The sequence below is a fragment of the Macaca thibetana genome, chromosome 4 (assembly GCF_024542745.1).
Source record: "Macaca thibetana thibetana isolate TM-01 chromosome 4, ASM2454274v1, whole genome shotgun sequence".
Lineage (NCBI taxonomy): Eukaryota > Metazoa > Chordata > Mammalia > Primates > Cercopithecidae > Macaca > Macaca thibetana.
The window spans coordinates 36,522,343-36,535,676 of record NC_065581.1 but is presented as its reverse complement, the minus strand read 5'-3'; the positions used below and the strand labels follow the sequence as shown (position 1 = coordinate 36,535,676).

The 13,334-nt window shown below is 50.8% G+C and overlaps 1 protein-coding gene across 1 annotated transcript in view; it reads left to right on the top strand.

Annotated features, from left to right (window-relative positions):
* The window catches only part of FKBP5 (FKBP prolyl isomerase 5), a 158,878-nt gene that overhangs the window by 852 nt on the left and 144,692 nt on the right, over positions 1 to 13,334 (top strand). The gene's annotated exons all lie outside the window — the stretch shown is intronic.

Here is a 13,334-nt window from a genome sequence, read left to right as displayed (position 1 = left end):
GAGTTCATGTTCAATAAATATTGGGTGTATTGAAATGATATCCTCCCCTTGGGCAATTGAAGAGACAAACACACTGCATGTTAGGTTAAATAATAACCCAAGCCAGCAGGTGGTGAGTACCAAATGTGTGTAATAGCTATAGGGACTCAGAAGAAAGAAGGTGGTGATATGGGAGAAAGATCCCAGGAGGTTCTAGGCCTTGAGCTGTGTGTGTGTGTGTGTGGAGGAGGAGGAGAGGGGAGGGGTGGATGTGACTCATTCTGGTTGACATCACCACAAAACAACCTCCACGCTAGGCACTTCACATGCATTATCTCTAATATTTAAGGTTGGGGGGATAGGATTGGGAGGCTTGGAGGGCACGGTGCCCAAGCCAGGCCCGCCTTCCCAAAGCCAACCAGAGCACAGAGGCAGCCTTGGATCTGGGCTCCCCACCCTCAGTCCCTGGGCCCTGTCTGTTCTCTGGCCTGCCACTCCTACATACTACACCCAAGAGAGCTGCCCAGCACTGCCTAGTTCTGGATGCACTTTGGTCCCACCCTGGTGAACAACTGCCTGTGTGACCTTGGACAAGGCACTTCCTCGCCGTCATCTGTGCCTCTCTTGCAGCCCTTACAGGCTGTGACTTCCAGCCAGTATCCAAGTGATGTTTGCCGCCTTTCCGGGTGTCACCTAGGCTGCTGTGGCTGTCTGCACCCCACATTCCCCCAAACACCCCATGCATACACACTTATTGCTCCTTCCCAGTCTGAAGCTGCTGAGAGGAACAGGGTACAGAGTGTGAGCAGGGATGGTAGGTTTCCTGTGGTTGCAAAAGGAACATCAGGACTTTCCCTGCGGTGCCCCGAGCTGTGGGAGAAGTGGGGGAGGAGGAGGCAGGGCCAACCTCGAAGGAACCTCTGCTCTCTTCCCTCCCCTTTTTAGTGCTCACAGCTCTCAAAAAGGCTGGTACAGTTTGTTACGCTGGGGCCGGAATGTACCGTGTGTTTCATATGGCCTCTGTCCAGTCCTACACTGGCCGCTTTATATTTATACTTCCTTCTTTAGCTGTGGCATCCTGCTGTCAGTTACCCCTACTCTCATCTCCCCATCTTCCACTTGGGCTCCCCAACCCCCCATGGATCAAGAAATGAGTCTCCTGCTTCCCACTCCCAGTCTTTAGGTTCTAAACTCTTGCTGGGGGTGGAAGGGTGAGGTGCAGAGAGACCCTGTAGAAGTTAAGACTCCAGAAGGGTGAAGTCCCCAGTCCTTTCTCCCATTACCCAGCCTTGAAACTGCCTCTGAAGCTGTGGAATCTCCACACCAGGTCTGGAGTTTCTCTGGACCCTTGAGGCTGATCCCTCTCCCCTTGCTAGCCTTGTTTCCCAAGCATTTTAGCAATATTCCCGAGCCCAGCTAGACAAGCCCAGTGACAGCACTATGTAAGTTGCCTCCAAAAGCTTGGCAGACCTGGTAATCACAGATCCTTCCTTGTCAGTCACAGAGAACAGAGGCAGAGGTGGGGGCCTGGCGGCAGGGAGGGGAATCTACCTATACTGTCACCCGCAGGAGTCACACATTCCTAATGGAATTTGACGCTTGATGATTTCTCAATGATTTTCTGAGTTGTGATCAGTTTAATCTCCTCAAAGTGGCTTAGATATTGAGAGACTAATATGTTTATGATCTGGCCTTCCTCCCACAGGAGCATGGGATATTATTATTCACATCGATGGCTAATCTTGATTGCTTATATGGAGAATTATCTCTGCACAGCAACCCCCACCAGTGTTTGGAACGCAAAGACTGTGGCGCAGGAGACTCACTACTAGACCCATGGTTGAGGTTCAGGTCTTTATTTACAGGATCTCATTTACTCCTCAGAACAATTCTGGGGTGTGGACGCTATGGTTAGCCCTCTTTGACAGTTAAGGAAACTGAGGCTCAGAAAAACAACAGAGCTCAGCTGAGATTCACACTCAGGTCTGTCTGACACCAAAGCCAGCCCTTTTTTTTTTTTTTTTTTTTTTGAGACAAGGTCTCACCCTGTTGCCCAAGCTGGAGTACAGTGGGGAGATCATGGCTCACTGCAGCCTCAACCTCTGGGGCTCAAGCAATCCTCCCACCTCAGCCTCCTGAGTAAATGTCCCAAGTAGCTGGGATCACAGGTGTGTACCATCACACCTGGCCAAAGCCCGCACTTCAAAATAGTCTTTGAGTTTGCTCAGATTATGTACCTAAAATGCAAATCTTCCATTTCTCAAGCCTCCAGTCTTACTCCCTCCTCCCTTCAAATGAAGGAGAACTCTGCCTCCTTGGAGCTCCTACATGCCTTGAGGTGTGATCTGACAGCTAGAAAATTGTTTTTAGCCCATTTGACAGGCAGCAATCTGGATGCTAGCAAGGCCCCAGAGGACAGTCTCAGCAGTGGAGTTGGACAGACAGGCCTGCTGGCTGTGGGCTCCGTGTGTCTCTTGGCTGCTTGGCATGCCTGCTGCCCCTCACCCTTCACCCAGGAATAAACTGCCTGGTTGTATTGATTTGGCTCTGGGATCCAGAAACCATGGCTGAGCCTGGTTTCCGGGGCTCTGAAGTCAGGTCTATCTGTGGCACCCAGTGACAGTGACACAGCCTCTCTTAGGACCTGTTCACAGCAGACCTTTGGGAGAAAGCACCACCATTATGTCAATCCCTGGCATTTGTATCAGGCTGTGTACATTTAATGTACCTGCCTTAACTCAGTATGATCTTAATATGCCTCTAAAGTAAGAATCAGACCCACTTTCCTGCTGGGAAAACTGAGGCAAGAGCAGCTAAGTTGCATGCCTAAGGGCAAGAAACTAGGTTTGTAGTTGCTGTCTGGGGTGCTTTGTTTCCTATCACAGGGCCTCTCCTGAGCTAAGAGAGGAAAAGTTTTCCAAGATGTCCTGATGATGTGTGGGCTTTCACTCAGCCCTATCACCCAAGGAAGGGACCACAGCACCACGCTGCCCATGCCAACCTTATCTGCCTACCCCCAGGGGATGAAGCAGGAACACCAGACATAATGTATTTAGTTGGCCTGTTCTGGTCTCTGGCAATCTGTCCTCTATGGCTTTCATGGGCACATTTTGTCTTTCTGAACTTCTTCTTTCTCTGAGTTCATTTTTCTTTGTTTATCTTTCCTTCTGAATTTCTCTCTCCTTGTTCACTGAGAGTCCTGTTTGCCTCCATCTATCTGTGTTTACTTTTTATTTTTGCTTTTTATATTTCCAGTCTTCTGGGAATTTTCCCAAGATCCCTTCTGCCTTCTTCCCTCCGACACCATCTTGTTTCCCAGAAAGCATCTTCCATTTGTTCCTACCCCCATGCCCTATGCCTCACCTTGTCCCAAGCTTCTTCCAGTGTCAGATTGCTCAGCCTTGTTAATCCAGTGGGTACTTATGGAGCACCTACTGTGTGTCCCAGGAATTGAGTTAATGCCCTAGGAACCAAAGTCTAACACCTGTGCCTGAGCATTTCTTTGTTTATTTTTATTTTTATTTATTTTTTGAGACAGAGTCTCTCTCTGTTGCCCAGGCTGGAGTGCAGTGGTGTGATCTCAGCTCACTGCAAGCTCCGCCTCCTGGATTCAAGCAATTCTCCTGCCTCAGCCTCCCAAGTAGCTGGGATTACAGGCGCCCGCCATCACGCCCGGCTAATTTTTTGTATTTTTAGTAGAGACAGCATTTCACTGTGTTGGCGAGGATGGTCTCGATCTCCTGATCTCATGATTCACCCACCTTGGCCTCCCAAAGTGCTAGGATTACAAGTGTGAGCCACCACGCCTGGCCGTGCCTGAGCATTTATTAAGCACCTACTGTGTGTGTGCCAAGTATTGTGCTACAAACTGGGGATACAAAACCTGGTCGCTGCCCTCCTATGGGCTACTTGGGAAGTCTGAGTCCCTAGTTTACTTAAAAACAGATCATTATAATGTCTTGGGAAGTTGGGGACTGGGTGTGACCAGAGCAGAAGGTTCAGGGAGAGAGGAACTGGCCAGGCAGAGCAGGGGTGCAGGGCGTTCCAGGTAGAAGGAATAGTGTGTATAAAAGCATACAGGCGTGAAGCAGCCCGGTGTTCTCTGGTGGGCACTGGGAGTTGTTTGGTCTGGCGGGACATGGAGTGCAGGTTGGAGAGCCCGGGGAGATGAGGCCAGAGGCAGGCAAGCCCAGATGGTGCAGAACCTTGTGTTCCAACAAGAGTTGACCTTTATCCTGGAGCAGCCGAAAGCCCAGGCAGCCTCATGGTTCCCTGCAGCCCGGGAGCTTCAGAGCTGAGTCTGGGTCAGAGCCAGGCCCAAAGCACTCTCCTCTGATCCCCCATTAGCCCACATTCATAGCCCTCAGCAAGGCCTGTGAGAGTTAGTCACTTAAATATAATGCTATTTCCAAAGCTCATTCATTCATTCATAAATGTTTAGCAAGCTCTGATGTTTGCCAGGTGCTGCTCTGAGCACCATGAATGGGTCATTAAACCCCACAGAGGTTCCAGCTTTCAAGAAACATATATCCTTGGCAGTTGGGAAGGGGACAGACCATAAAAAACCAAACAGAACAAAGAAAGAAAATTTCAGATCACGATATGTGCAAATAAGAAAATGAAACAGGGATGCAATGGAGTGTGATGGGCGTCTGCTGAGTAGTCAGGGAAGGCTGCTCTGAGGAAGGTTATGTTTGAGCTGAGACCTGGTTGACAAGAACAAACCAGTCATGTGAACATCTGCAGGCTGAGGGTTTCAGGCACAGGAAACAGCACAGCACATGCAAAGTCCTCAAGGCATGAAAGAGCTTTGTGTTTTCCAGGTTTAGAAAAAAGGCTGGGTTCAAATCCACCACTCTTCAGTAATCCTCTGCAAGGATTATTATACCCATTTTGTAGAGATGGAAACTGAGGCTTGGTCAGGAAGGTTAGTTTGTTGATCAGAATCACAACTGGGAGTACACATTTTGGCTGTAAAGCCACTATTGTCGGCTGGGCATGGTGGCTCACGTCTGTAATCCCAGCACTTTGGGAGGCCGAGGCAGGCAAATCACCTGAGGTCAGGAGTTTGAGACCAGCCTGACCAACATGGAGAAACCCCGTCTCTACTAAAAATACAAAATTAGCCGGGTGTGGTAGCACATGGCTGTGGTCCCAGCTACTCGGGAGGCTGAGGCAGGAGAATCATTTGAACCTAGGAGGCGGAGATTGTGGTGAGCCGAGAGCATGCCATTGCACTCCAGCCTGGGCAACAGGAGCGAAACTCCATCAAAAAAAAAAAGCCACTATTTTTGGGGTATTTTGGGGTGTGTGCACGTATGTGTGTGTTTTTTTTTTAAATAAAAGCATCAAGTTCAGCAACCATGTGTCCTAAATTATCTAGAATGGTCAAATTTCTAAAATTCTTTTTTTTTTTTTTTAGAGACAGAGTCTCACTCTGTTTCCCATGTTTCCCAGGCTGGAGTGCAGTGGCAGGATCTCAGCTCGCTACGACTTCCACCTCTCAGGTTCAAGCAATTTTCCTGCCTCAGCCTCCCAAGCAGCTGAGATTACAGGCACCTGCCACCACGCCTGCCTAATTTTTGTATTTTTAATAGAGACGGGGTTTCACCATGTTGGCCAGCCTGGTCTCAAACTCCTGACCTCAGATGATCCACCCACCTCAACCTGCCAAAGTGCTGGGATGAAAGGCGTGAGCCACCGTACCCGGCCCTAAAATTCTTACTGTCTCCTGGACAGTCATCTTGGACATGCTCTGTGTTCCATAACATGACTTCAAGCCTTGTCTTTGTAATGTACTACCAGTGGGATCCTAGACTAGCATTTTAGCACTTTAAGCCTCAGTTTCCTAATTTGTAAATAGGGAGGAATTGTAATCATTCCAATATCACAGGCTTGCTGGGAGGATTAAATGAGATCATCCACATCAGGGTTAGCACAGTGCCCGGAATGGCATACCTGTGAAATTAATGGCGATTCTTCTTTATTGTTACCTTGGGAAGTGGAGGCCAACTGCAGGATGATGGTAGCTCCAAGCAGCTGGGGACCCAAAACATGCACAGAGAAAGAGAGACCAACAATGTGAGGCCTCTGATGCATGAGACAGGCAGGGGAGTGGTGGGAGGAGAGAGCAAGAGTGAGCAGCCAGGAGGGCCTCTTCCCTTCCCTTTACCCAGCCTCTCACTCCTCTGCTAGGATCCTACATTGACACATCTTGTACTTCCTGTTTCCAGGGAAATTCCTCACTGCCAGACTGCACCCACCCTTGAGGACCTCACAATCTCTTTGGGCAGAGCAGAAGCCAGACAGAGACAGGGACTACGAAGCGACAATCCCCAGCCCTGTGTGTTCAAGGAGCCCCCGAGGGGCAGGCAGCCACGCTGCAGAAGGCTAGCCTCACCGACCCCCAGGGAGCCCGGCGTGGGCTGCAGGGACAGAACGCTTCTCAGAGGAGGTAGGGACCCCATGGAGTACGTGACACCGGGCCCTCCAGCTGCATGCTCCAGTTAGCAGGATAGAGACCCCTCCCCAGCCATTCCCAGCCTTCCCTGGCTTCCTGCTCTGCTGCTGGGAGGCCCTGTCACCACACATGCGCGTGCACGCGCTAACACACACACCCCTCCCGGGCACCCCCGGAAGACCAGCTGCAGCTGGGGGTGGGGGTGCACAGAGCACAGCCAGGGCTCTCAGATCCCTAGTCTGCTCTCCCACCCCGCCCTAGCCCCCAACTGCCGAGCTGCTTCTAGGTTTAAAGCAAAACATGACTCTGTCCTTCCTGCTGCTCAGTGGCAGCAACACTGCCTCGGGTTATTTTTAGCAGGGATGCAGGGAAGGCACAGTTCTCCTTGACTTTAACTAGGGACAACCCCCAACCCCCAGCCAAGACTCACTGGAGGAGGCCGGGTACGGAAACCCCCCTCCCAGAAAGGGGAAATGGTGTGTTTTCTGTTCCTTCAATTCACTAGAATGGGAGTTGCAGTCAAGCTTGGGGTTGAACTGATGGGAAATTCTAGGTTCCAAAGCCTATGTGTGGGCTCTGCCCCATTCCTGGTCTCTGTGTTTCCATGAATCCGGGAAGCGAGAGGCACACGGTGTCTGGAGTGCCCCGTCTGTGGGTGTTGATGGGATCCCTGGGAAACTGTTTGGTTATAGCCAGGCTCTGTGGACTACACAGGGGCACCAGGCATTGTGGGTGGTGTTTCACAGGCGCTGGCTAAATAATTCATTAAACTGAGCATGTCCATTCCTTGTATTTTTCCCTATGTGTATCTTTTAGATGCTAGCAGTGCTTTATGAGGTATAATGTACCTACATTCCACATACAGTAAAATGCACAAATCTTAAGTGTACAGCTTGATGAATTTTGACAAATATATCTGCCCATGTAACCATCACCTAGATCAAGATTTCAGACATTTTCACCACCTCCAAATTCCTTTGTGCCCTCTTCCAGTCAGTCTCCACCGCAGAGGCAACTGATTCTGATTTCTATCTATCACCATAGATCATGTGTGTGTTTTACAAAGTTAAAAGAAATACAGCTGCTGTCATAGAAGAGGGAAATGAGCAATAAAGTTCTTAACATGAAAGGGAGGCCTCAAAACAGGGGGTTACTGGAACTGGAAAAAAATGAAGGTATCATTGGCCTGGGAAACAGGAGGTTTCAGACTCAGCCCAACCCCTCAGGGTTGGGACAAGAGGGCTTGGGACACTTCTTGGAGCAGAGAGGCTGTGAGTTGGGAGGGGGCAAGGGGAGGGCCAGCCGTGGCTCAGGCCCAGCTGCCTCCTGTTCTGCTAGAGGTCCCTGCCCCTCCTCCCGGCCCTCCCCACTGCACAGTTTCAGCAAGGCCAAGGCTGCAAGGAAAGGTTCTCTCAGGGGCATCCCCCCAGAGGGAGAGTTTAGGGCCCCTGTGTAGTTAGGTTATTTGTTTTTCTTGCCTTCCTCTTCAAGGTCTGGGACTCCTACATCCTTTGTCCTGCCTGGGAAGGGGAGAGGCTGAGGCTGTCAAAGTACAGTGCTAGGGAAGAGTCACGATGCTTTTCATTCTGTCCTTCCTTTCTTCATTCAGAAACAGTTATTTGAGCACCTATGTCGTGCCGTAGATTCTGCCAGGTGCTGGGGATAGGAGGATAACTAAGCCACATTTTAGCTTGCTATGGAGTCCCAGTTGGCATTCCCAGGTGAGGCCAGGCCTTATACCTCCTTCATATTGGAGATGAGGGGCCCAGAGAGGGGAAGTGACTTATTCAGAATCACACAACTAGCTGCAGGCAGAGGAAGGCAAAGAACAGGGATCCCTGATTCAGCCCTAGATGGGGACAAGAAAGCAAAGGAAACCAAACCAACAGCCGACTCCCCGGTGTTCCCTCCTGCAAGCTTTTTAGGATAACAAAAAGCACTGACCTGGAGTAAGAGGACCTCATTTCTACTGCTAGGTCTTAGAAACACTTCCTCTCTGTGGGGGTCTCAGCTTTCTTCCATGAACACGCGGGAGGCAGCTTGCAGAGGACCTCTGACTCTCGCAAGCACACCCTGCATTTTCCTGCCTCTGTGCCTTTGCTCGGGTTGTTTCTGCCGCCTGGAATGCCCCCTTTCCCCTCCCACTTCCTTCCTCTGACATTCTCCTAATCATTTATGGCCTAATTCAAATGCCACCCCCAGAGGCCCCCCAGTCCTTGGGCATCTGGGGAGTGGTGTCACCCAGGTCTCCACTACCAGAACAGACAGAGCCTCCTCCATTTTGCAACCCTCCCATCCTAGGGCACAGCCTTCCAGGGAGATGGGGTCAGTCACTTTTGGAGGAATTTAAGGGATTTATTCCTCCCTTCCTACACTTTCACATGCCCCTTTTCAACATTCAGAGACTGATGTCGTCCTTCTGCTGGGCCTCCAAGACATTGTGCTTTCTGCTGGCCATGCCAGCCCAGGCTGGAGCATCAAACTTGGGCACTTCTGGCAAAGGTGGCTGCCCTGGGAGGTGACCCCAGGAAGGACAGCGGGGCCTCAGCCAGAAGCACAGCTGCCCCACCTCAGTTGTCCATCCTCATTCACAAACACCCGAGCAGAAATCCTCCTTCCACCACAAACACATGACTCCTGTTCCCACAACCATATCCAGACCCACTCCTACCTGCCTGCCCACAACAGCAAGTTTGTGAAAATGTCCCCCACTGCTCCCACAGCTCCCCTGCCCCTCCCGTGGGTGGGCATTGTCACGGGTGCACATTCATTGCACATACACACAGGGCACACACAGACATGCACGTGGGCGCATAATGGGCAACACAGATGTGGACACATGCATGCATACACACAGATGCATACATGGGCACATAGCCCCACAAACACATGTGCACATGGAGCACACACTCACACATACATGAACACACAGGCACACAGGCACATGTATGCACACACGGGCGCACAGGCACACACACTCACACGCTGTCTCATGATAGGGGGCTCCTCTCCACCCTCAGCTCTCAGGCGAGCCTAGCTCACATGCCTCGAGCTGAGGACGCTGTAGGGGAAATGTGGGCTCAGTTGCTGGTTCCCAGCTGCCTCTGGCTTTATATCCAACTGGAGTCTTTTCTATTAATTTTTCCTCCTGATGGCTCTATGGGAATGAGAGAGTGCACAAGAGCTGTGGGTTTACTCTGAGACAGCACCTTGTTTGGGTGCCTGGCAGGAATGGGGATGGGGGGGCGGGGTAAGGATTCCATCACTTCTAGGAACAAAGGTCTCCAAGGAGCTGAGGTTTGGTGAGACCAGTAAACACAAGGCTGGTCTTTCCTCTCACTGCCACACTCCTCCCTCCAGCCCATCCATTCTTCCCACTGCTGCAGATGCCCCAGGCCCATGCTCTCCCCTATGGGGAGGTGGGAAGGCTTGGAAGAGGGCTCAGTCCCAAGGTTGATGTGGCAGCTTTGGGACTGGCAGCAGGGTTCCAAGCTGTCTAGACCCCTTCAACAGAAGGGTGGCTTCTCTCAGACTCCTCCAGGGCAGCACAGCAGAAATCCAGAGACCAGCCAGTTAGGGGAAAATGTTTGCGACCCAGTTACCAGATCTCGAGAGTTGGGCAGGGAGGAAGCTTGGATTCAATTAAACCCGATTCAGCTGCAGTCACTGAGTACAGAGCATGTACCTGGGATGGGTTGGGGCAGGTAGGAAGGGTGAGGGGTGGCACAGAAATCACAAGACACAGTAACTGTCTTCTAAGGGTGCGTGTGTCTTGGTGTGAGAGACTGGGGAACATCACATAGGCAGAAGAACTCCCGAGAGCGGAACTCAAACACAACGTGCTGCACACAGGCCATCGCCTCTGCCCACCCCTCCCAGAGCATACAGACACTGCCACTTGCCTGATCTTCCTGTTATCTTCCCTATTTTGTTTTTCTTTTAGAGTCAGGGTTTCTGTTGCCCAGACTGGAGTGCAGTGGCACAATCATAGCTCACTGCAACCTTGGACTCTTGGGCTCAAGTGGTTCTCCCACCTTGGACTCTCGAGTACCTAGGACTATAGGTGTGTGCCACCACACCCAGCTAATTTTTTTTTTTTTTTGAAACTGAGTCTCACTCTGTTGCCAGACTGGAGTGCAGTGGCGCGGTCTTTGCTCACTGCAACCTCCACCTCCTGGGTTCAGGTGATTCTCCTGCCTCAGCCTCCCAAGTAGCTGGGATTACAGGCATGCGCCACCATGCCCAGCTAATTTTTGTATTTTTAGTAGAGATGGGGTTTCTCCATGTTGGTCAGGCCGGTCTTGAACTCCCGACCTCAGATGATCCACCCGCCTTGGCCTCCCAAAGTACTGAGATTACAGGCTTGAGCCACTGCGCCCTGCCCTCACCCAGCTTATTTTTTAAAATGTTTTTAGAGACGAGGTCTCCCTACCTTGTGCCCAGGCTGGGCTCGAACTCCTGGCCTCCAGCAATCTTCCTACCTCGGCCTCTTGAGTTGCTGGGATTACAGATTCGAGCCATTGCCCCCAGCTGTCTCCCCTATCTTGGTAACTAATGTCACATGGCAGCCCAGGACAGAAACTTCTGGGCCACCCTAGATTCTGCCCTCCCCTACCCCATCCAATCAGTCCTCACATCCCATGGGTTATTCTTGTCCCATCCTTTCCATCCAACCCCTCTTTCAGGCCTCACCACCACTGCCTTGGCGTTTCTCACCACTTCCCTCCCAGGGCTTCTAATAGCACAGGGGCTAGAAGGATCTCACCTTCAGGTTTATACCATCCTCTCTCTCCGTTCTCCACACGGATGCCAGAATGATCTCAAACTCCTGAACTCAGGTGATCTGCCCACCTTGGCCTCCCAAAGTGTTGTGATTACAGGCATGAGCCACCACGCCCAGCAGAACACAGAGTATTTTTGAAGAAAATACATTTTGAGAGTAAAATGCTATACATCTTTTTTTTTTTTGAGACAAAAAAACTATTGTCACCCAGGCTGGAGTGCAATGTCTCCATCTCAGCTCACTGCAACCTCTGCCTCCCGGGTTCAAGCAGGCACCTGCCACCACACCCTGCTAATTTTTGTATTTTTAGTAGAGGCGGGGTTTCACCATGTTGGCCAGGCTAGTCTCAATCCCCTGACCTCAGGTGATCTGCTCACCTCAATCTCCCAAAGTGCTGGGATTAGAAGCATGAGGCACCGTGTCTGGCCTTATTTTTTGTTTTTTTTTGTTTTGTTTTGTTTTTTTCTGAGTCTCACTCCATTGCCCAGGTGGGAGCGTGGTGGCATGATCACAGTTCACTGCAGCCTGGACCTTTTGGGCTCAAGCAATCCTCCCGCCTCAGCCTCCCAAATCATTGGAATTACAGGTGTGAGCCACCTTGCCCAGCCCATCTTGCTTTTTAAATAGAATTCATGTGAATCTCCAAGCCTAAGATTTTTCTTTTCTTTTCTTTGAGACTGAGTCTTGCTCTGTCACCCAGGCAGGAGTGCAGGGGCGCGACCTCTGCTCCTGTGTTCAAGTGATTCTGCCTTAGCCTCCTGAGTAGCTGGGATTCAGGATTACCCTGAAACCCTGTCTCTACTAAAAATACAAAAATTAGCAGGGTGTGGTGGCAGGCGCCTGTAATCCCAGCTGCTCAGGAGGTTGAGGCAGGAGAATTGCTTGAACCCGGGAGGCAGGCACCATCATGCCCAGCTAATTTTTGCATTTTTATTAGAGATGGGGTTTCACCATGTTGGCCAGGCTGGTCTTGAACTCCTGACCTGAAGTGATCCACCCACCTCAGCCTCCCAAAATGCTGGGATTACAGGTGTGAGCCACCACGCTCGGCCGCCTAAGATTTTTCAAGTCAGTGAAGAGAGATGTCCTCATAACCCCCTAAGGACCTGCTTAACCATGGATGGGTGTCAGCCCCTTACTTAGCAAGCCTTGTGGTTTTATGCCCCCAGGAGACAGACCCACTGAGAAGTGACCCCAGGCCTCAGTTGAAAGAGCCTCACGTCTCAGTAGATGGACTAGGGACAGATTGTTCCAATCAGGGATGTCTGTGAGGGATTTCTGGAAGAGGTGAGATTTGGGCTGAGTCTTGACAGATTTTGACAGTCAGAAAGAAGGGAGAAGGGCAGGAAGTCAAGAAAATATTTGGACCCCGAGGCTTAGTAGTTGGACAGGCAGGGCAGGGACGCAGGGGAGAGAGGATGTGAGGGTGTGAGTCCAGAGAGGCAGGTCACAGCCCTCCTGGGTGGCTGCACAGTTTTGGACAAGTGGTTGCTTTTTACATTCTCTGCTACCGTTTATGCAAATTGAGCACTTAAGTCTGGGAAAAAGCTCACATGAGAATCCCCAGGGCAGGAGCGTTTGCTGATCCCTGGGTCCCCACCCTCCAGCTAAGCTGCTTCAGCCTGGTACACTGACTTCTGAGAGGTGTTGTGGCTTAGAGTATATGTCACAGCTCCGCTGCTTGCTAGAAGGGCAGGTCTTTTAAAACCTCTGTGCCTCCATTTCCTTAACTGTCAAAGGGTGGTAGTGTCTATCTCATAAGGTTGTTGTTGGAGACTAAATTAGTTAAGGCACCTTAGATCATCTAGACCACCAGCTTCATTAAGGGCTTAGTAGACATTAGCTAATATTGTCACTGGATCCAACTGTCTTCATAATGAGGCAAAATTCCATTGGACTGTCCCTCTTCTAGGCCACAGGATTTGGCCTTGGCTGCTGCCTCATTCTAGTCCTAGGGTTCCCTCAACAAGTGTGGCTCCCGTTGACCTGAGCCACATCCTTCTCACTCACCACATGCCCCAAGGAGTCACTCCCCTCTTTTTGCCCCTGCCCACTTATGCCCACTCTACTGATACTGGCTTCTTGTTATAAGATTTTTTCTTTCTTTCTTCT